General features: G+C 35.3%; 1 long non-coding RNA gene and 1 pseudogene across 1 annotated transcript in view; both read left to right on the top strand.

Moving 5' to 3' along the window:
* LOC121497915 overlaps positions 1–21,078 on the top strand; it is a 182,620-nt gene that overhangs the window by 151,475 nt on the left and 10,067 nt on the right. The gene's annotated exons all lie outside the window — the stretch shown is intronic.
* LOC121498264 lies at positions 6,842–6,910 on the top strand (annotated as a pseudogene).

Raw genomic sequence — 21,078 nt, forward strand, 5'->3', positions numbered from 1 at the left:
TATTCTTGCTTCCTGTGTCATAGATTAATTGACCATATATATGTGGGTTTCCTTCTGGGTTCTGTATTCTGCTGCATTGATCTTTGAAACTATTTTTGTGCCAGTACCATGTTTTTTTTTTTTTTTTAGTACCATGTTGTTTGGATTACAATAATTGAAATCTGAGATTTTGATACCTCTAGCTTTGTTATTCTTTTCCAAAATCGCTGTGTATATTTGAGTTCCTTCATGGTTCCTGTGGTTCCAAATTTGAGGACTATTTGTCCTAGTTCAGTTAAAATTGCTCTTGATATTTTGGTGGGGATTGCATTGAATCTGTAGATTACTGTGAGTAGTATGGATATTTTAACAATGTTCCAATCCATGGGGATGGTGGATATTTCCATTTGTTTTTTTTTTTTAAGTTCTTTTTTAAAATATTTATTTATTTACTTATTTATGATAGACATAGAGAAAGAGAGAGAGAGGCAGAGACACAGGAGGAAGGAGAAGCAGGCTCCATGCCGGGAGCCTGACATGGGACTTGATCCCGGGACTCCAGGATCACGTCCTGGGCCAAAGGCAGGCGCTAAACTGCTGAGCCACACAGGGATCCCCGGATATTTCCATTTGTTTGTGTTCTTTTCAATTTCTTTCATCAGTGCCTTAAAGTTTTCAGAGTATAGGACTTTAATCTCCTTGGTTAAATTTATTCCTAGCTTTTTTATTCCCTGTGGTGCAGTTATAAATAGAATTGTTTTCTTAATCTCTGCCACTTTGTTATTTGTGTATAGAAACACAACATGTGTCTATGTATTGTGTATCCTGCAAATTGACTAAATTGCAAACTAAATTGTGAAGCTTGCAACTTTGCTAAAATCATTTATCAGCTTTAATATTTTTTTATTGGAGTCTTCTGGGTTTTCTATGTATAGTATCATGTCATTGACAAATAGTGACAGTTTCACTTCTACCAGTTTGAGTATTTTTCCCCATTCACTGTACCTATGACTTCCAGTACTATATTCAATAACAGAGTGATCACCTTTGTCTTGTTCCTGATCTTAAAAGGAAAGCTTCCTGTTTTCATCACTGAGTATGATGTTAACTGTGGGTTTTTTTAATATATAGACTTTATTACATTAAAGTGTGTTTCCTCTAGGCCCACTTTATTGAAAGCTTTTTTTCATGAATGGATGTTGTATTTTGTCAAATGCTTTTTCTTCATCGATTTTTGTGATGATACAGTTTTCTAAAAATCAATTTTATAGTTAATGATGTATCACACTGATTTTGTGAATATTGAAGCATATTTGTGTTCATGGAATTAATCTCACTTGATCATGGTGAGTGATTGTCTTAATGGATTGTTAAATTTGGTTTGCTAATATTTTTTAAGAATATTTGCTTCTATGTTCATCAGGGATATTAATTAGCCAGTAGTTTTCTTTTATAATAGCACCTTTATCTGGTTTTAAGATCAGAGTAATGCTGACCTCATAGAATGAGTATGGAAACATTTCTTTCTCTATTTTTTTGAATACTTTGAAAAGAATAGGTACTAACTTGTCTTTAAATGTTTAGTAGAACTCACTTGTGATACCATCTGCTCCTGGATGTTTGTTTGTTGGGAGTTTTTTGTTTTTTTTTTTTTGATTACTGGTTTATTTATTATTTTATTTTTAAAGATTTTATTTATTCATGAAAGACACACAGAGAGAGGCAGAGACACAGACAGAGGGAGAAGCAGCCTCCTCACAAGGAGCCTAATGCTGGACTCGATCCCTCGACCCAGGATAATGCCCTGAGCCAAAGTCACAGGCTCAACTGCTGAGCCAGCCAGGTGTCCCTTGATTACTGATTTAATTTTGTAATCAATAACTGGTCTGTTGAAAATTTTCTAGGAATTTAACCATTTCTTGCAAATTGGTTGTCCAATTTGGTGGCATATAATTTTTCATACTGTTCTCATAATTCTTTGTACTTCCGTAGTGTCAGTTATTCCTTCTCCATTTATGATTTTATTTATTTCAGTCCCCTATTTTTCTTGACCAGTCTGGTTGGAGGTTTATCAATTTTGTTTATGTTTTCAAAGAACCAGCTTTTGGTTTTATTGATATTTTCTTTTTTTCTTTTCTCCTTCCTTCCTTCCTTTCTTCCTTCCTTCCTTCCTTCCCTCCCTCCCTCCCTCCCTCCTTCTTTCCCTTCCTCCTTCTCCCTCTCTCCCTCCCTCTCTTTCTTTCTTTTTGTTGAATTTATTTCCACTCTAATCTTTATATATTTATTCTAGTGTTTATTATTTCTACTAATTTTGTTTCTTCTTCTTTTTCTAGGTGTTTTTCTTTAGGTGTAAGGCTAGATTTTTTATTTCCATGTTTTGTTTTTTAATTTCTTGAGGTAGTCCTATATTGCTGTAAACATCATTTCAAACTCCCTTTGCTGTGTCTCAAAGATTTTGAACTGTTGTGTTTTCATTTTCATTTATCTGTATGCATTTTTAAATTTCCTCTTTGGTATCATCACTGTTTAATAGCATGTTGTTTAACCTCTACATGTTTGTATTTTTTTTTCATTTTTGTCTTGTAATTGATTTCTAGCTTTATATTGTTGAGGTCAGAAAGATAATTGATATGGTTTCTGTCTTCTCATATTTGAGACATGTTTTGTGGCCTAATACATGATCTGTTTCTGAAGATGTTCTATCTGCACTTGAAAAGAATGCATTCTGCTGTTTTAAGAAGGAATTTCTTTATAATCTGCTAGGTTCATCTAGTATAATGTAGTCATTCAAAGTCGTTGTTTCCATGTTGATTTTCTTGTCTGAGAGATCTATCCATTGATGTAAATGGAATGTTAAAACCCCCTACAATTATTGTGTTACTGTCAGTTTCTCCCCTTATTTCTATTAACATTCTCTTTATGTATTTAGGTGTCCCTATGTTCTGTGCATAGATATGCCCACAATTGTTATATCCTATTGTTGGATTGATTTCCTTTATCATTTTGTAATGCTTTTATTTGTCTCTTGTTACAGTGTTTATTTAAAATCTACTTTTGCTACCCTCACTTTTTTTTTCACTTCCATTTGCATGGAATATATTTTTCCATTCATTTTTGTGTTTGTAAGTGTCTGTAAGTATGAACTGAGTCTCTTGTAGGCAGCATATATATGAGTTTTAGGGTTTTTTTGTTTGTTTTTAATCTACCTAGTCATCCTATGTCTTTGATTGAAGCATTTAGCCCATTTACATTTAAAGTAAATATTGATAGATATGTCCTTACTAGTATTTTGGTCCCTGTTTTCTAAATGTTTTTGTTGCTCTTCTTTGTTTTCTTTTATTCTCCTCTCTTGTGGTTTGATGACTTTCTTTAGTGTTATGCTTGGATTCCTTTTTCTTTATTTTTTGTGTATCTAACTATTACAGGTTTTTGATTTGTGGTTCCACTGGGTTCACATGTAACATCTAATGTGGATAGCAGTCTATATTAAGTTGGTGGTTGTTTAAGTTTGAACACATTCTAAAAGCAGTAAGTTTTTACCCCCTTCAGATTTTATGTATGTGATCCCATATTTTAGATATTTTTGTGTAAAATAAAATTTGTTCCTTGATTAATTATTATGGATGTAATTAGTTTTGCTATTTTAGTGGTTTCACCTCCATATTGGCTTTGTAAGTAAATAGTCTACTACCTTTATTATATGTTTGCCTTTACCTGTGAAATATTTTCTTTTCATAATTTTCTTCAATTTTTGGTCTTTTTTTTACACTTGAATTCTCTTCAACATTTCTTATTGGGCTCCATTGGTGGTAATGAACTCCTTTGAGTTTTGTTGGGGAATTCTTGATCTCTCCTTCAATTATAAATGATAATATTCCCAAAACCCATTAGTTATTTCTTCTTCCTCCTCCTATCCACTAGTCAAAATATCCCTTATGTGCACTGGGTAGCTGGTAAATTCTACCCATCCTATCATTTCCAATAATTAACCTGTATCCTCAGTAGAATTACCCTCCAGTGAAAGGGGATTTGGTTCATTGCTGAGTCCCCAGTTCCACAAATTGCCAGTTTAATAAATACGGGTTGAAAGAAAACATTTTCTCTATCTTGATACCATACATTTATTTCCCTTTATTCTTCACAGTCTGCATCTCAGTTTCTATTACCTGCTTCTAACACTGACTTACTTAATATTTCTATATCATTTGGTGTTCATTTAGCTATTAATTTAAATTTTCAGTGCCACCTATATAAAGATTTTTGATCTTCTCGTTATTTTTTTGTCATTGGTATTTTAAGGGGGAGTGCACAAAGCATAAAATTTCTGCTTTTTACTCCCCCAATAAAATTTAGGTATGTATGTATGTATTTTAGTTTCAAATTTTTATTTAAATTCCAGTTAACATATAGTGTAATATTAATTTCAGGTGTAGAATTCAGTGATTCATCACTTACATACAATACCTAGTGCTCATCACAACAAATGTCCTCTTTAATACCCATCATTCACTTAACACATCCCCTGCACACCTACCCTCCAGCAACCCTCAATTTGTTCTCTATGAGTAAGAGTCTGTTTCTTGGTTTGCTTCTCTATTTTTCCTCCTATGTTCATTTGTTTTGTTTCTTAAGTTCCATGTGAGTGATAGCAAATGGTATCTGTCTTTGACTTATTTTGCTTAGCATAACACTCTAGCTCCACCCACATCATTGCAAATGGCAAGGTTTTATTATTTTTTGTGACTGAGTAATATTCCATTGTATATATACCACATCTTCTTTATCCATTCATCAGCCAATGGACATTTGGACTCTTTCCATAATTTTGCTATTGTTGATAACGCTGCCATAAACATGGAGGTGCATGCAATCCCTTCAGTCAGTATATTTGTATTCTTTGGGTAAGTACCCAGTAGTGCAATTGCTGGCTTGTAGGGTAGTTCTATTTTTAATTTTTTGAGGAACCTCCATCCTGTCTTCCAGAGTGGCTGCACCAGTTTGCTTTCCCACCAAAAGTGCAAGAGGGTTCCCCTTTTGCTGCATCCTTGCCAACACCTTTTGTTTCCTGTGTTGTTAATTTTAGACATTTTGACAGGTATAAAGTGATATCTCATCGTAGTTTTGATGTGTATTTCCCTGATGAGTGTGCACCATCTTGATCAGAAGTTAAATTTTTAGTAATTTCTTTGATAAGTGTTTTCTCTATTTGCTCTGTTCCTCAGAATGGTTCTTGTATGATATATTTGGATCACCTTTTTAGTGATAATTGCATCACTTTTTTCATGATTATTTAAATAAATTCATAGTTCTGTTGCTTTTACTTCTCTAAATTTTGGAAAGAACTCTACCACTTGGTATCTAATTTACAACTCTGCTTTACATAGTATTCACTCTTCTGTTTACTGCCTTTTTCTTATTTTTTAATAGAGCAAATGTGTTTTTTATCTCTTGCTGTCTTTACTGATTTTAAATGGCTTATTTATGATTGCTCTATTTTCCTAATAATGATTAATTCATGTTGCATAATTAATTTGTGTCACACATTTTTTCCAGTGTATAAATTATGTAAAATGCACAATAAACCTATTGGCTAAATCTTTTTTAATTGAACTATAATTGACCTACAATACCTTGTTAGTTTCAGATATATAACAGAGTGATTCAATATTTTTGTATATTATGATCTCTACAGAAAGTCTAGTTACTATGTCACCATATAAAGTTACTACAATATTATCGACTGTATTCCTTATGCTGTACATTGCATCTCCATGATTTATTTTATAACTGGAACTTTGTAAATCTTAATCCCCTCCACCAATTTTTCTCACTCTTAACTGCTTCCCTATCTGATAACCAACAGTTTGTTTCCTGTGTAACTCTACAATTTTATATATTTCTCAGTCCTCATCAAGATAAATATGGTCTCAATCCCCTTTACCTATTTCACACATTCCCCCCACCCACTGCCCCTCAGGCAACCACCAGTTTTTCTCTGTATTTAAGAGTCTGGTTTTTGTCTCTTTTTTTGTTTGTTCATTTGGTTTATTTCTTTAATTATGCATATAGTGAAATAGGATATTTATATTTATTGGGATTATTTTCTTAACATACCGTCTAGAGGCATCCATGTTGCAAATGGAAAATTTCATTTTTTTATGGCAGAATATTATTGCATACACACATATATCACATCTTCTTTATCTGTTCATCTATTGATGGACACTTGGTTTGCTTCCATATCTTGGCTATTGTAAGTAATGCTGCAATAAACAGGAGTGCATATATCTTTTCAAATTAGTGTTCTCATTTTCTTTGTATAAAAATTCAGTAGTGGAATAACTGGATCATAAGGCATTTCTGTATTTAATTTTTTGAGAAACCTCTGTACTGTTTTACACAATGGCTGCACCAATTTGCATTCCCACCAACAGTGCACAACACTTCCTTATTTTTAGCCTTTTGGATACTGGTCAGTCTGAAGATGTGAAGTGATATTTTATTGCAGTTTTTTTTTTTTTTTTTGCATTACCCTGATGATTAGTAATGTTGAGACTCCCTATGCAGCTGTGGTGTGTTTGTGTCTTTGGGAAAACGTGTATTCAGATTCTCTGCACATTTTTAAACCAAGTTGTATTTTTTTTGGATTCAGTTTTATGAGTTCTTTATATATTTTATTTTATTTATTTATTTTTAATAAATTTATTTTTTATTGGTGTTCAATTTACCAACATACAGAATAACACCCAGTGCTCATCCCGTCAAGTGCCCCCCCCCCAGTGCCTGTCACCCATTTACCACCACCCCCTGCCCCCCTCCCCTTCCACCACCCCTAGTTCGCCTCCCAGAGTTAGGAGTCTTAAGTATCGTAGCCAGTGAGGTTTATCCGAGGTGCGATTATTGCTAATTGAAATCTTTATATATTTTAGATATTAAAGCCTTATCAAGATAAATAATTTGCCCCAATATCATCTTCCTTTTAGTAGGTTGCCTTTTGTTTTGTTGATGGTTTCCTTCGCTTTGCAAAACATTTCAGTTTAATGCAGTCCCAGTTGTTTATTTTTACTTTTGTTCTTCTTGCTTGAGGAAACTGGTTCAAAAAAATATTGGTAAGATGGATCTCCAAAAGTTCACTATTCTCTAAGTTTTATGGTTTCACATCCTACATTTAGGTCTTTAATCTATTTTGAGTTAATATTTGTGTATGATGTAAAAAATAAGTGTCCAGTTTTGTTATTTTGCAAGTAGCTTTCCAGTTTTACCAACACTATTTGTTGATGAGCCTGTCTTTTCCACATTTAACTTTCTTGTCTCCTTCATCATAGATTAATTGACAATGTAAGCAGGGGTTTATTTCCAGGCTTTAGACATTTTAATATTCTTCCAGTCTCTGAGTGTGAAATATTTCTCTATTAATTTTTTGCTACCTCAGTTTCTTTCATCCGTGTCTTATAGTTTTCAATACAAAGGATTTCAACCTCTTGGTTAAATTTATTCCTAAGTATTTTATTAATTCTGATACAATTGTAGATGGGATTATTTTCTTATTTTCTCTTCATTGTAGCTCATTATTAGTGTGTAGAAACACAACTGATGGGGCACCTGGGTAACTCATTGTTAAGTGTCTGCCTTTGGCTCAGATCATGATCCCTGGGTCCTGGGATTGACCTACATCCCTGCAAGGAACCTGCTTCTCCCTCTGCCTATGACTCTGCCTCTCTCTCTCTCTTCTCTCTGTGTGTCTCTCATGAATAAGTAAAAAAAAAAAAATATTTTAAAGTATGTCATCTGTAAGAAGTGATAGTTTTACTTCTTCTTTTCCAATTTGTAGGCCTCTTATTTCTTTTTCTTGCCTAATTGTTATTACTTAGAACCTTCAATATTATGCTGACCCAAAATTGTAATTATGAGCATCCTCATCTTATTCTTGAGCTTAGAGGAAAAGCATTTATAGTTTTTTCACATTACATATGATGTTAGCTGTGTGTTTGTTATATGTAATCTTTATTATTTTGAAGTATGTCCCTTCTGTACTCTTTGTTGAGAGTTTTTTCTATAAATGTCTATTGAAGTTTGTCAAATGGTTTTCCTGCAACTGCTAAGATGATTATATGATTTTTATCCTATGTTTTATTAATGTGGTACATCATGTTGATTGTTGTGTGAATGTTGAGCCATCCTTGCATCTCAAGAATCCCACTTAGAGTGTATGCTCCCTTTAATTTATTGTTGAGTTCAGTTTCTGCTATTTTGTTGAAAATATTTGCATCTGTGTTCACAGATATTGGTTTGTGTTTTATTGTTTTTATTTTGGTGTATGTATCTTTGGTGTAGGTATCAGGGTAATTATATCCTCATAAAATGAGTTTGGAACTATTTCTTCCACTTCATTTTTTTTTTCTTTGAGTAATTGAGAAAGATAGGTACTAACTATTCTTAAATGTTTGGTAAAATTTACCAGTCAAGGCATTTGGTTTAGGACTTAGGTTTCTTGGGAGTTTCTAAATTACAAATTGAATATCATTACTTGTAATAGTCTATTCAGACTTTCTCATCTTGATTCAGTCTTGGAAGGTTGTATGTTTCTAGGAGTTTGTCCATTTTTTCCTAGTCTTTCCAATTTGTGGACATATTTTAACACTTTGTGTTTTTGTGATGTTGTCAGTTGTAACTTATTTTTTCCCCTGATTTCATTTGTACTCTTTTTTTTCTTGATGAGTTTGGCTATAGGTTTATAGATTTTGTTGATCTTTTCAAAGAAACAGCATTTAATTTCATTGATGTTTGTTTTTAAGCTTCTGTTTCTTTTACCTCCACTAAGGGCTTTGTTCTTCTCTTTCTTTTAGTTTTTCAGTTAGATTATTTATTAGAGATTTTGTGTGTATCTTGAGGCAGGCCTATCTCACAGTGAATTTCCCTCTTAGGATTGCTTTTTTTGTGTGTTTTATAGATTTGGGAATGTTGTGTTTCATTTTAATTGTCTCCATGTATTTTTTTTTATTTCCTTTTTGATTTCTTCATTGACTCTTGTCATTTAGCCTCCACATGTTAGTATTTTTCCATTTTTCTTTTTGTAATTGATTTCTAGTTTCATACCATGGTTGTCATAAAAGATGTTTAATATGACTTTCATATTCTTTAATTTATTGAGACATATTTTGTCACCTAACGTGATCTATCCCGGGGGATGTTCCATCTACACTTCCAAAGAACATGTATTCTGATTTTTTTTTAATGGAATGCTTTGTATATATCTATTAAGTCCACCTGGTCTAAAGTGTCATTCAGTGCCAAAAAGTTTTATTGATTTTCTGTCTGGATTATCTATCCATTGATACAAGTGAGGTGTTAAAATCCCCTACTCTTATTTTATTACTGCTTATCTCTGTTAATATTTATATATTTATATGCCCCAGTGCTGGGTACAGAGTTATTTACAGTTATTATATCCTCTTGTTAGATAGATCCTTTATTATTGTGAAATGGTGGCCTTTGTTTTTTGTTGCAGTCTTTTAAAAAATAATCTATTTTGTGCGATAGTCCAGCTTTCTTTTCTTTTCCATTTGTATGGAACATCTTTTTCCATCCCTTCGATTTTATTCTGTATGTGTCTTCAGATCTGAAGTGACTTTTTTGTAGGCAACATATAGATAGGTATTTATTCTTTTCTCCCTTCAGCCACTCTAGGTCTTTTGATTGGAGTATGTAGTCCATTTACATTTAAAGTAATTATTGATATTCACTAATTGCCACTTTGTTCATTGTTTTCTGTTTTTGTAGTCTACTCCTTTTGTCTTTCCTTGTGGTTTGATGTTTTTCCTTTAGTGCTGTTTTATTTTTCTTTTCATTTTCTAATGTATTTATTACAGATTTTTTCTAATTACCATGAAGTTCATATATATGTGGGAGATATTAATATCTCCCATACTTAAGCCAGTATGTATGTGCGCACATGCACACACACACACACACACACACACACGTGTATATATTTAGTACCTATTTTAAGCTGATAGTTGTTTAAGGTTGAATGCATTCTAAAAGCTCTCCCTCCCCACCATATTTTATGCTTTAATGTTATATTTTATATCTTTTAATTTTGTCCTTCATACACTTTTTTAGTTTATTTCACTCTTTTGTCTTTTAGCCTACATACTGGCCTTTTCATTGGCCAATACTCTGCATTTATACTTACTTTTATCAGTTATATATTTTTTCTTTGATATACATATTTATTTCTAGTTATTCCCTTTTTTCTGCTTTAAGAACACTCTAACATTTTTTTGCAAGGCCAGATTAGTGGTGATGAACGTCTATTATTTTTTTCTTGTCTGGGAAACTCTTTAATACTCTTATTATTTTCGTAAAAAAAAAAAGATGCACTGGGAGGGAGACAACATTTGTTTAAGCATAAATATCTTTGATATTTAGCAAAGAGGCATGAGACTAAGAGCACAAGCAGAGGAAGGGGCAGAGGGAGAGGGAGAAACAGACTCTCCATTAAGTAAGGAGCTTGATGCCAATGTGGGGCTCAATCCCAAGACCCTGGGATCATGACCTGCCTGAGCTTAAGGTAGATGTTTAATCGACTGAGCCACTCAAGCATCCCTATAACTCTCCTTTAATTCTGATAATAATCTTCCAGGGTATAGTAATTTTGGTTTTAAGTTTTTCCTTTTGACATTTTAAATTTATCCTGCCAATCACTTGAAGCCTTCAAGTATTATGGAGTTTCCCTTGTATGTGACTATTTGCGTTTCTCTGGCTGCCTTTAAGATTCTTTATCTTTAATTTTTGTCATTTTAATTACATGTCTTGGTGTAGATTTCTTTGGATTCATCTACTTGGGACTCTCTATGCCTTCTGAACATGGATGTCAGTTTCCCTCCCCAGGTTATGAATGTTTTCAGCCATTATTTCTCTAAATAAGGTTTCTGCCTCTTTGTCTCCTTTCCTGGCTAGACCCCTATAATGCAAATGTTATTCCACCTGAGATTGTTCTAGAGATTTCTTAAGCTATCTTACTTTAAAATTTTGTGTTTCTTTTTGCTCGTTTTACTTGATGATTTCTATTCTAACTTCCTGATTTCTGATGCATTCTTCTGTATTTTTTAACATACTGTTGATTTCTCCTCAAGTATTTTTCATTTCAGTTTTTGTATTCTTTAGCTCTGATGTTTCTTCCTTATATTTTTTGTTTAGGTTCTGAGTTCCTACATTCTTCTCCCTGGTTTGGTGAGCATCTTTATGACTATTACTTTCTCTCTCTCTCTCTCTCTCTCTCTCTTTAAAGATTTTATTTACCTACTTGATAGAGAAAGTATGCAAAAGAGAGAGCATGAGCTTGAGCAGGGGGGAAAGGGCAGAGGAAGAGGGAGAAGCAGGCTACCCACTGAACAGGGAGCCTATCTTAGGGCTGATTGCAGGATCTTGGATGGTGGCCTGAGCCAAAGGCAGACATTTAACCAACTGAGCCCTTAAGGTGCCTCTTTTATGACTATTACTTTCAACCACTTGTCAGATAAACTACTTTCCTCTATTTTATTGTCCTCTGCCCCTATAGTTTCATCTTGTTCCTTTGTTTGGAACATATTCCTCACTTTGTTTTACTTTCTGTGTTTATTTCTATGAATTAAACACAACAGCTACCTATCCTAGTGTTGAAGGAATGGCCTTGTGTAAGAGTATCCCCTCTGTAGACTGCATATGACTAGTGACATTGGTAGGCTGGCTGGAGCTGAAGTGGGCATGAGACAGGTAGTCCCAGGGTACATTCCCTTAGAGCTCCCTTGATGGAATGGCTAGAACTGGAGTAGGTACTAGCACTGAGGTTAGCTGGAACTGGTGTTAGCACAGCTCAAGGCCACCCTGGTGGGATGGTGGAAGTAGAACAAGTATAGTCTTGGGAGTCCCAGGGTGTATAACACCCGGATGTCTTGGTGGGGCAGCTAAAATCAGGGAAATATTGGGGTCTTGGAGAATGTTCTACTGAAGGCCATTATGGTGGGGACTGGCAGATGTTGTACTGGAGGTGCTTCACCTAGGCCACCTTAGAGGCATAGCAATGGGTGGAATAGATATGGGCTAGAGGTGTCCCAGAGCACCCTTCACCAGGGTTTCCCTGGTGGGATGGCTGGAATTAGAGTAGGCATAACCCTGAGGGGTTCTAAGGTATGCCACACTGGGGACACTCAGGTATTATAGCCGGAGCTGGCATGAACCAAGGGCCCAGCGTTTGCTGGGCTGGCTTTAGCAGGCCTGCTAATATGCCTGGATCCTGCTCCTGTCTGTATTATCAAAGTAGAAGAGAAAAAATAGTGCTTGGGTTCCTCTGATTCATAGAGAGCTCAGTCAGCTACCTGCCCATTCAGCGGATTCTCTATGGCTAGTAGAGATTTCTTTCCTTATAGTCTAATTTCACTTTTAAATGCTGGATTCATTTGTTTGTTTTTTGTTTTTGTTTGTTATTTTTGTTTTGTTTTGTTTTGTTTTTTGCTGTGCACCAAGATGAATGAGTTTGCCTGTCAACTTTTCAGTGATAATCCTCCCTACTGCAGGTCACCACATTGGAAGTGGTGTTATCATTTTTACTGTCTTTGTCCTTTTTTTTAAACCCTTTTTTATGTGGCCCCTCTACCATTTGCTGTGCAGAAGTTGTTCAGTCACCCCTCAGTTCTTCAGGAGAACTTGTTCTGTAAGTAGGTATAGTTTCAGGCTGTCTGAGGAGGCAATGAGTTCAGGATCTTCCTATATCACCATCTTGGACCACCTCCCCCAGGTAAATACTATTACCACTCTACAAATGGGAAAAGTGAGACAAGATAGTATTGGAATGGATGAATAAGTTTATAAGTAGCAGAGCTGTGATTTGAACTTGTTGAAGTCTTGTTCTTAACCACTCTTCTACGTTGCCTGACATTACATGAAATGTTCTCTTGGGTTTTCCTGAGAATGTGAATTAGAATACCTCTGAATCATTCTTATTTCCTGCATAAGCTATTTCCCAGAAGAATTTTGTGCCAGTTCTTCAGCACGTTCCTTGCCTTTGAACTTGAGTACAGCTTCACATAAACTATTATCTTTAATCCTCATCGGGGAAGATATATTCATGGTTAGTGTTGTCACCCACCATGGTTTCTCCCAGAATTTGTGATTCCTGTTTGAAGACTCTAGACCTAGGAGACCTAAGGGAGACCGAGAGAGAGAGGAATTGTGGGTTTATTGTGTTGTGTTATTCTTCAGATATCCAAATAACTTGTGAGAAAAGTGAGAAGAGATTTGTAAGCAAGGGTATTCCTTCTCTGCTCAAGTCCTCCCCCCCCCCCGCCCCCGCCATATTTTATGTAGCCACTGATAGTCTTAACCCAACCCACTTGCCTTTCAGGACCTCTATAACTTGTTTGTAAGAATATCAACTACAAATGAAAATTGAGTAAGCATCACTTTGGGCTTCCTGTTAGTGTCCTGTGGTGCCTGGTTCATTCCCAGGCCTCCTGAGACCCAGAGGAACTGCCTGACCCATAGCACACATACACACAACTTTTGCCTGAACTTCAGAGATGTTAGTGAAAGTCCACTATAGGGCCTCTAAGGCATGCTGTTACTTCTCATGCAGGCAGTAGAGGATCATGATAGTCCTAATCTTCCATCCAGTTCCATTTGCAGAAATTTCTGTGTTCTTGGTGTAGATCTGGAGTATCTAAGGTCAAGAAAATAATACAGTTCTTTCTCCTTTTTAAAAATTCCATTTTAATAAGAATCTAGGAAAAAGACAAGGAGAGAGGTAGCCACATGCATGCAAATTTGCTTTTTAACTCAGAATCCTACGTAGCCAATTATGAGGTGTACCATTAGATCATGGTAAAAACCAGACTATAAATTTCGTAAGTTTCCAGACACAGTGTTCTTAAGTTCTATCTATGCCATAAGAGCAGATTTTGAGTTTTGGCAAGGCCCTTGCAAAGACTGTTCATGGAAGCTTTGTAAAATCAACAGTAGACATTATTAGGAGAGTTTATTCCTGGGAGAGATGGGAGCCTGTATCTTAGCAGAAATGCGAGAGGGAGAAGCTAGCTTCAATTGTCTGTAAACTGGCTTCATTGGAAGGGCTGTGCTGAGATGAGCAATTCTATTTAGAATGGCTGCTGCTCATCTTTCTACAAGAAAATCCTCTGATTGCAACACAAAAAAGCAGATGCAGCATTTGAAGGGACATTCTGCTTTTCAAACTCTAAATGCTTTCGCATTCCAATATTGCTCTCAACTCAAAAGTCAAAGAAATAATCACCTTGAGGTTCTTAAACAATGTGAAGGAAGACCTCAAGAAAGTTGAGCCCTGACTTTTACCAGAGAAGATCCCTGAATGCACAGCCTCATATAAATTGGAATTTTTGCCTTCTCTGTTGTCTTCCATATAGTCTCTTGCCTCTTTGCTAAATATCAAAGATATTTATGCTTAAACAAATGTTGTCTCCCTCCCAGTGCATCCTCTCCTTCTGGCAGGGAAGTCATCATGCTGAATTGGTGGCACTTTCCATGGCAACAGACTGTGATGTCAGAAATGTGGTGCCAAGCAATTAGATTTTGGAGGTGCCACAGTTGGGAATCTAAAGCTCTGAGGATGATTATGAGACAGAGCATTTGTTGTAAAAAGAAATCTCAGTAAAGACTGAGTGTCTAATGTGTGCCCTCAGAGGTCTGTTGCTGAGTAAGGGTGACAGAAAATGAAGCCAGATGAGGGAGAAAGAGATGCAGTGTTCAAGATAATATTTCAATAGAGAACTATGTTGATAAAGAAAATTTGCAGAAGGCCACATTCAGAAGGCTGGCACTCTGCCATGTTCCATGGCTTTGATGCTTCACGGGGGTTCTCTGAGGTGTAAAAGGGAGAAGCTCCAGAGACCTACTGTCTCTCAGTGAGAGAGACAAAGGAGTCAGGACAGAGAAAAAGAGCCAACTCGTTGCTTTCCTTTCTTGTAAAGTAGGAGTGTGGCAAATTTTCACAGTACGGCTGCTTTCAAGGATGGAGGACCTTGACATCAAGACCTTTTTGGAGACCTGAAGAATAAGGATGCTGTGGGGGGTAAGGATGCCTGCCTTAGGACTGTGTTAGGCTTTCAACAAAACCTTTCAAGAGGAGACAATGGATGGTGGTCCCTAATATATTCATAAGAACAGTCTGGGAGTGTTTTGAAATGGACTCTTTCAAAATCTTTGCCTGTTCTTTACAGGGTCTATGTTGAATATGCAAAGGATGAAACCAATACCTGTGAAAAATCATACATGAAGTTTTAAAATACACATTTCAGTGATACAGTATGGATAAATTTGGACTGCATATGGCTTCTTATGTAAAGGAAAATTTCTTCTCCTTTTAGTAACACATTGTCTGCTGCCTGTGCTTAGCACCTTCTGCCATATGCTCCTTAAAACAAGCTGCTGCAATTCAAGAACTAGCCCTAGTAATTAAGATCAAATGAGCCAGATGAAGAAAATGAGCTGGTGAACCACATGTCAATGAATCCCAGCCTTTTTTATATTTAAAAAAAAAGGAGAGGGGAAAGAAAAACAACTATTTCTTAATAGACTACTCTGAGTATTTGTAGGAAATCCACATTCAGAATTATTGTTAATGTTTATATCTGTTTTTTGAATTGTTCTAGACTTGATTGATTAGCTCTATTGAAATATTTGTTGTTGAATCCTGGGCCATCCCTATGTAATATAAATGATAGTCCTTAAGGCTCAATCACATACAATTTCATGAAAAAGATAACATAGAAAGTACTGCCAAATAGTTTGTGATTAAGCCTTAAAAACTTTTGGAGATACTTGGCCTCTCATCTTTATATTTTAAGTAGAGAAGCTGAGGTCCAAAGAGAGTGAATTCCTTTCCTCTGGTCACTGAGCTATCTAAAGACAGAGCTCAGATTAGAATGTGGGTGGGATTTCTGACTCACCTACTAGTTTAGCAGTTCTCAGAATTGAGCATGCATTAGAAACTCCTGGAGGACTTGTTAAAGCACGGATCATTGGGCACCACCTCCAGAGTTTCTCATGGGCTGGGGCCTAGAATTTTACTTTCCAAACAAGTTCTCAGGAGAAGCTAATCTATAGGCATTACTTACCAATTTATGGTCCATGCTTGGAAACCCACTGATTTAAATATTTTTGTATATATTGGGGTTTCTCAAACAGTGGTGGGACTTATATTGGGACTTATATTGGAATCACCTGGGAGGGAAGTTACTTACTAGAAATAAAATGTATTGGGTTCATCTTAGAGATACTCAGTCTGAATCTCTGGAGATCTCCCTTGTACACAGTTACCTCGGGTAATTTAAATACATATCAGTCACAGTACCTGATCACATTGTTTTACTTCACAAGGTCAAACTCTAGGGACTTCTTGGTGAGATAAAATTCAGTTCTCTGAATTCTATTTCATCCTTTCAAATCTCTAAGTAAACGATCAAAGGAGTAAAGAATTAAAAAACCTGCTCCCAAGATAGGAAAATGAGAAACGTGTCAGTCCTATGCCAGAAATTTCTAGGATTTATTGTGAGATATTGTGCAATGAAACTCAGTGGAGCAAGATGTTAGACTTCTCAGCATCTAGATGAAGCAGTACAGTTTTAGATTGAGTAAGGAGGAAAAAGTCATAACAAAGCTCCACTAATACCCACTGACATGGAGGGCAGAGGGCAAGTTGATACCAGAGTATAAGATGTGACATCTGATCTACCACTTTGGATCAGTTACATTCTACCACACGCATGTGGAGAATCCTGGATTTTCTTGGTAATGGCTCATGGAAGGTTAGTTGTGCAAGAGGGCATCATGATGGGTAGACAAAGCACCCTTCCAGTGAAGATAGGTGGAGGCCCAGGCAAAGTTTTGAGCACCAGCCCAACAGTTTTGCTTGATAGCAATCACGTAGGAAAAATTGCTCCAAAATAGGATTGCTTTGCTTGGGGGCACTCACATTGCAGGCTTTATCCTTAGTTATACAAGCCAAGTGAAGACTGAACTGAAAATTACATTAATCAACTTGGCATTTTAAGACTCAAAGACAGTTTATAAGTGCAAATGGGTGTACTTTGTGAGGGAATTCAGGACACACACATTTGCCTGACAAATGGAAAAGCAGAGAAGTCTGGAAGAACTTTTCTTGCTTCACTATGGGACCTAAGAATTACATACTGAGCAAATTGTCAATCATACACAATAAAAATAGAAAGATATTTTAAGGAATACAAGGATTCATAAGGAAACACCTATGTGTGCTCTTCCAGAAAATAGATGTTGGTATAGACAACCAAATGATGAACATGAAAAAGAAAAAAAATATTCTGATAGAAAATATGGGTAAAAGGATAAATAGGCAATTCAAGGAGGAAACAAAAGTAAACATATGAAAAGATCCCTAGCTCCACTAAAGAAATGTAAATTAAAACAAAGAAATGCCAACTTTTTGCCCACCATTTTAGCAAAAATTTAAAAATGTGAAAACATGGAAAAGAGTATGAGGAAATAGTCATTTATACTCTTTTGGAGGGACTTTAGAATACAATTTTAGAAGGCAATTTCATAAATGTATCAAAAGAAAAAATATACCTTAGAACTGACTATCCATTACAGTAATTCTAAATCAGCAGTAATAATGAGCGATCTAAAAATATTCACATGTAATGATGTGCATCATTACATTATTAGTGAATAGTTTGGAAGAACTTTAAAATACAAATATAAAATACAAATATACATTTAAATAATTAAATGCATTACTAGATAGCCATGGTAGTTACTGAAGAGCATTTAAGGAATATCAAAAATTAAAGTATGCTCAGTATTTTTAAATGATAGTATAGGTTACCAAATCATATGTTTAGACATAAAAATTATACATGAGAGGCAAAGAGCTAGAAACATACACTCATGTTCTATCTTCTCCACATCTTGTGCAGCGAAAACATTTTGTTTAAAAATACAGCAAATAGTGTCTTGTTACATAAATATTCTGCATAACTATAGTGGGATACTATGCAGCAATTCAGAGGCAAAAGCAACTTATAGTTATTGATATAGAATAACTGCAAGATTATTAGTTGAAAAAAATAAGGTACAAAACAGTATGTGACTTTGTTAAGGAATAAGAAACTAAAAACAAGATGTATTTAAGTAAAACTGACTCCCTTCTCACTCTAAACCCATAGAAATGGTGAATAAAATATAGTAACCATAATTGCTTTCTATAAATAGTAAGCTCAAAAAAAGGAAAAAATAAAGCCCAGGTGTTAGAAATTAAGACGGAATGGAAATAAGCTAAGAGTCTCACAAACTGAGAAAGCTGCCATGATTCATGTGAGTAGTGGACAGAGCAGTGGGTTTTAAGGATGTGGGTCTGCGGTCTTAACAACAATGTGAGGATAGGCAGTATTGCTTTAACCCCGCAAGTCAATAAGCTGGGCATGATATCCCTTCAATAATTTTAGGACTGCTGCCTCTTTGTGGCTAGGAGATTATAAAATCTTTAATGCAGAGAATCATAAATTTTGCCTTTATTTAAAATTATAGATAAAAATATAGAAGTGTCTTAATAGTTGAAATCCCATACTATATGCAGGTGTAGAGTTTGAATTTATAGTGACCTTGGAGTTTAGAAATTTTAGGCCAAGAAATGAACATATAAAGGGCGCTGGACCAGTGAATGTTGTGGGGCAGCTGATAGAGGCATATGTAAAACCACTCTGTTGGGACATTCCCATAACCTAGGCAATCAGGGGCTCCCCGAGACACAGCACTTTGAAAACAAAGAGGATTAACGTTCCAAGAACTTGAGAAAAGAGAACAGTGTGAGAGACTTAAAGGGCTTTAAAAATATTCAGGAGAGTGCTCACTTTGGCAGCACATATACTAAAAATATTCAGGACAGGTACACCTGGGTGGCTCAGTGGTTGAGCGTCTGCCTTCGGCTCAGGTCATGATCTCAGGGTCCTGGGATTGAGTCCTGCATCAGGCTCCAAGCAGGGAGCCTGCTTCTCCCTCTGCCTATGTCTCTGGCTCTCTTTCTCTGTGTCTCTCATGAATAAATAAAGTTTAAAAAAATAAAATAAAATCTCAGTGGTAGACAATAACACTTTGACAAACAAGACTGGGAAGTAACAGAGAATGCTAGATATTAATTGAGCCATTGAGTAAAAGAGGTTTTCACAATGTGAATGAGATATAATTTCACTAGAATGGGTAAATTGGGATATATGTTGGAGCATATTAAACAATGCAAAAAAGCATATTAAACAATGCAATCTCAAAAATGGTTGAGAGTCACAGAAGATTGAGTAATAGGAGTTCCCCAAACACAGAATAGAACTTGGGGGGTAAAGACAAAATGGCTGAGGAATTCACAGAATTACAGAATGCCCTGACTTGAAATGGAAGAGTCTGATAAATAAAAATCTACATTGAGACCCATCATAGTAACATTGCATCTCACCAAAGGCAGACAGAAAACTTAATCATTATCATGGCAAACTTGGGAGAAAGACAAGATAAAAAGAAGACACAAAATGAATTGAACTCTATCAGCAATTATAGTAAATGTGAACAGGTTCACTTATCAAAAGAAAGATTTAGATGTACCTCTTTAAACAGCAGGTGCCTATTTTTTTTTTAAAGTAAAGGTATAAAAAAGTAAAGAGATGGAAAAAGATGCTAGTACACACAGGATGGGATAATAGTATATGGGGCTATTAAGTTCAGGCAAAATAGAAAATACAGAAAAGCTAAATGAATGACAAAAAAAAACATTTTAAAGATAAAAAGAAGAGTCATTATAAATAATCTTGTATCCCTCTCCTAACATAGCCTTAAAGCATATGAAACAAACCTAAATCAAAATGGGAAATTTTAACGTACCTGTTTCAGTAATATTTAGGGGAGGGACACCAAAAATTATTAAATGAACTAGTATCTTATAATCAGACTCAGGTAAAATCTCCACTGTAAATAAACATTCTTCTAAATGACAGGGGATATTTATGGTAAATAATCTACTTGACCAACAACAAAGTTTCAACAATAGAAAAGAATTTAGTATAGGACACATTCTTGACCAGAGTAAAAAAAAAATTAGAAATTAATAATAAAAATATATCTGAAACATCATAGTTTGAAAATTTAAAAATCTGTAACTGGAAGATCTGAGAAAAAAGAAATTAAAAGCTGTCAGAATGAAATAATATATTTATCAAATCATGTATAATAATATTTAAGATAGTAAATTTAGGAAATTTATATTAGGGCATTCACTTTCCATCTTATTTTCTAAGTGTTTAAATCAAGATACTAATAAAATAGTGCAGTAACCCCAAAGAAAGTAAATGAAGGAAACAATACATGTAGGACATTAAATAATAGAGAAAATAGGGTGAATGCAACCTAAAATTCCTAAAAAAAAAAAAATGAGACAGGAAAATATGTTTTAAAGGATTAAATGAGTAAGGGCAACTGGATGGCTCAGTTGTTTAAGTGTCCAGCTCTTGACTTCAGCTCAGATCATGATCTGAGGGTCCTGAGATGGAGCTCTGTGCTCCCAGGGGCATCTGCTTGAGATTCTCTCCCTCTCCCTTTGCCCCTCCTTCCACTTGCATGTAGTGCGCACGCGCTCTCTCTCTCAAGTACATCTTAAAAGATTAAATGAGTTAGCTATTAAAAGAGATAAGAAACTGAGATTTTGGGCAGAGGATTAGAAACTATTAAAAATGGAAAGTCTAAAAAATAAAAAATAAAAATGGAAAGTCTAGAACTGAAACAATGGGTTAACTAAATGGATGGAGGTTAGTGGTTGTAATAATAGGTTAGAGTTGATGAACTGGATGACAGGGTACAAAAATACATGAAAAATGAAGCATAGGAAATCTGATGGAAAATATAATGGTACAAGATGTAGAGAATATGTAGAGAAAGTTTAGAGTATGGGAGTATAGGAGAGAGAGAGAAGCAACAGTTGAAGACCTTATGTAGTTGAGGACTTTTCCAAACTGATGGAAGACATCAGATTGCAGTTTCAGGGACCCCCTAAGCCCCCAAGGCAGTCTA

Source organism: Vulpes lagopus, chromosome 8, assembly GCF_018345385.1.
Source record: "Vulpes lagopus strain Blue_001 chromosome 8, ASM1834538v1, whole genome shotgun sequence".
Lineage (NCBI taxonomy): Eukaryota > Metazoa > Chordata > Mammalia > Carnivora > Canidae > Vulpes > Vulpes lagopus.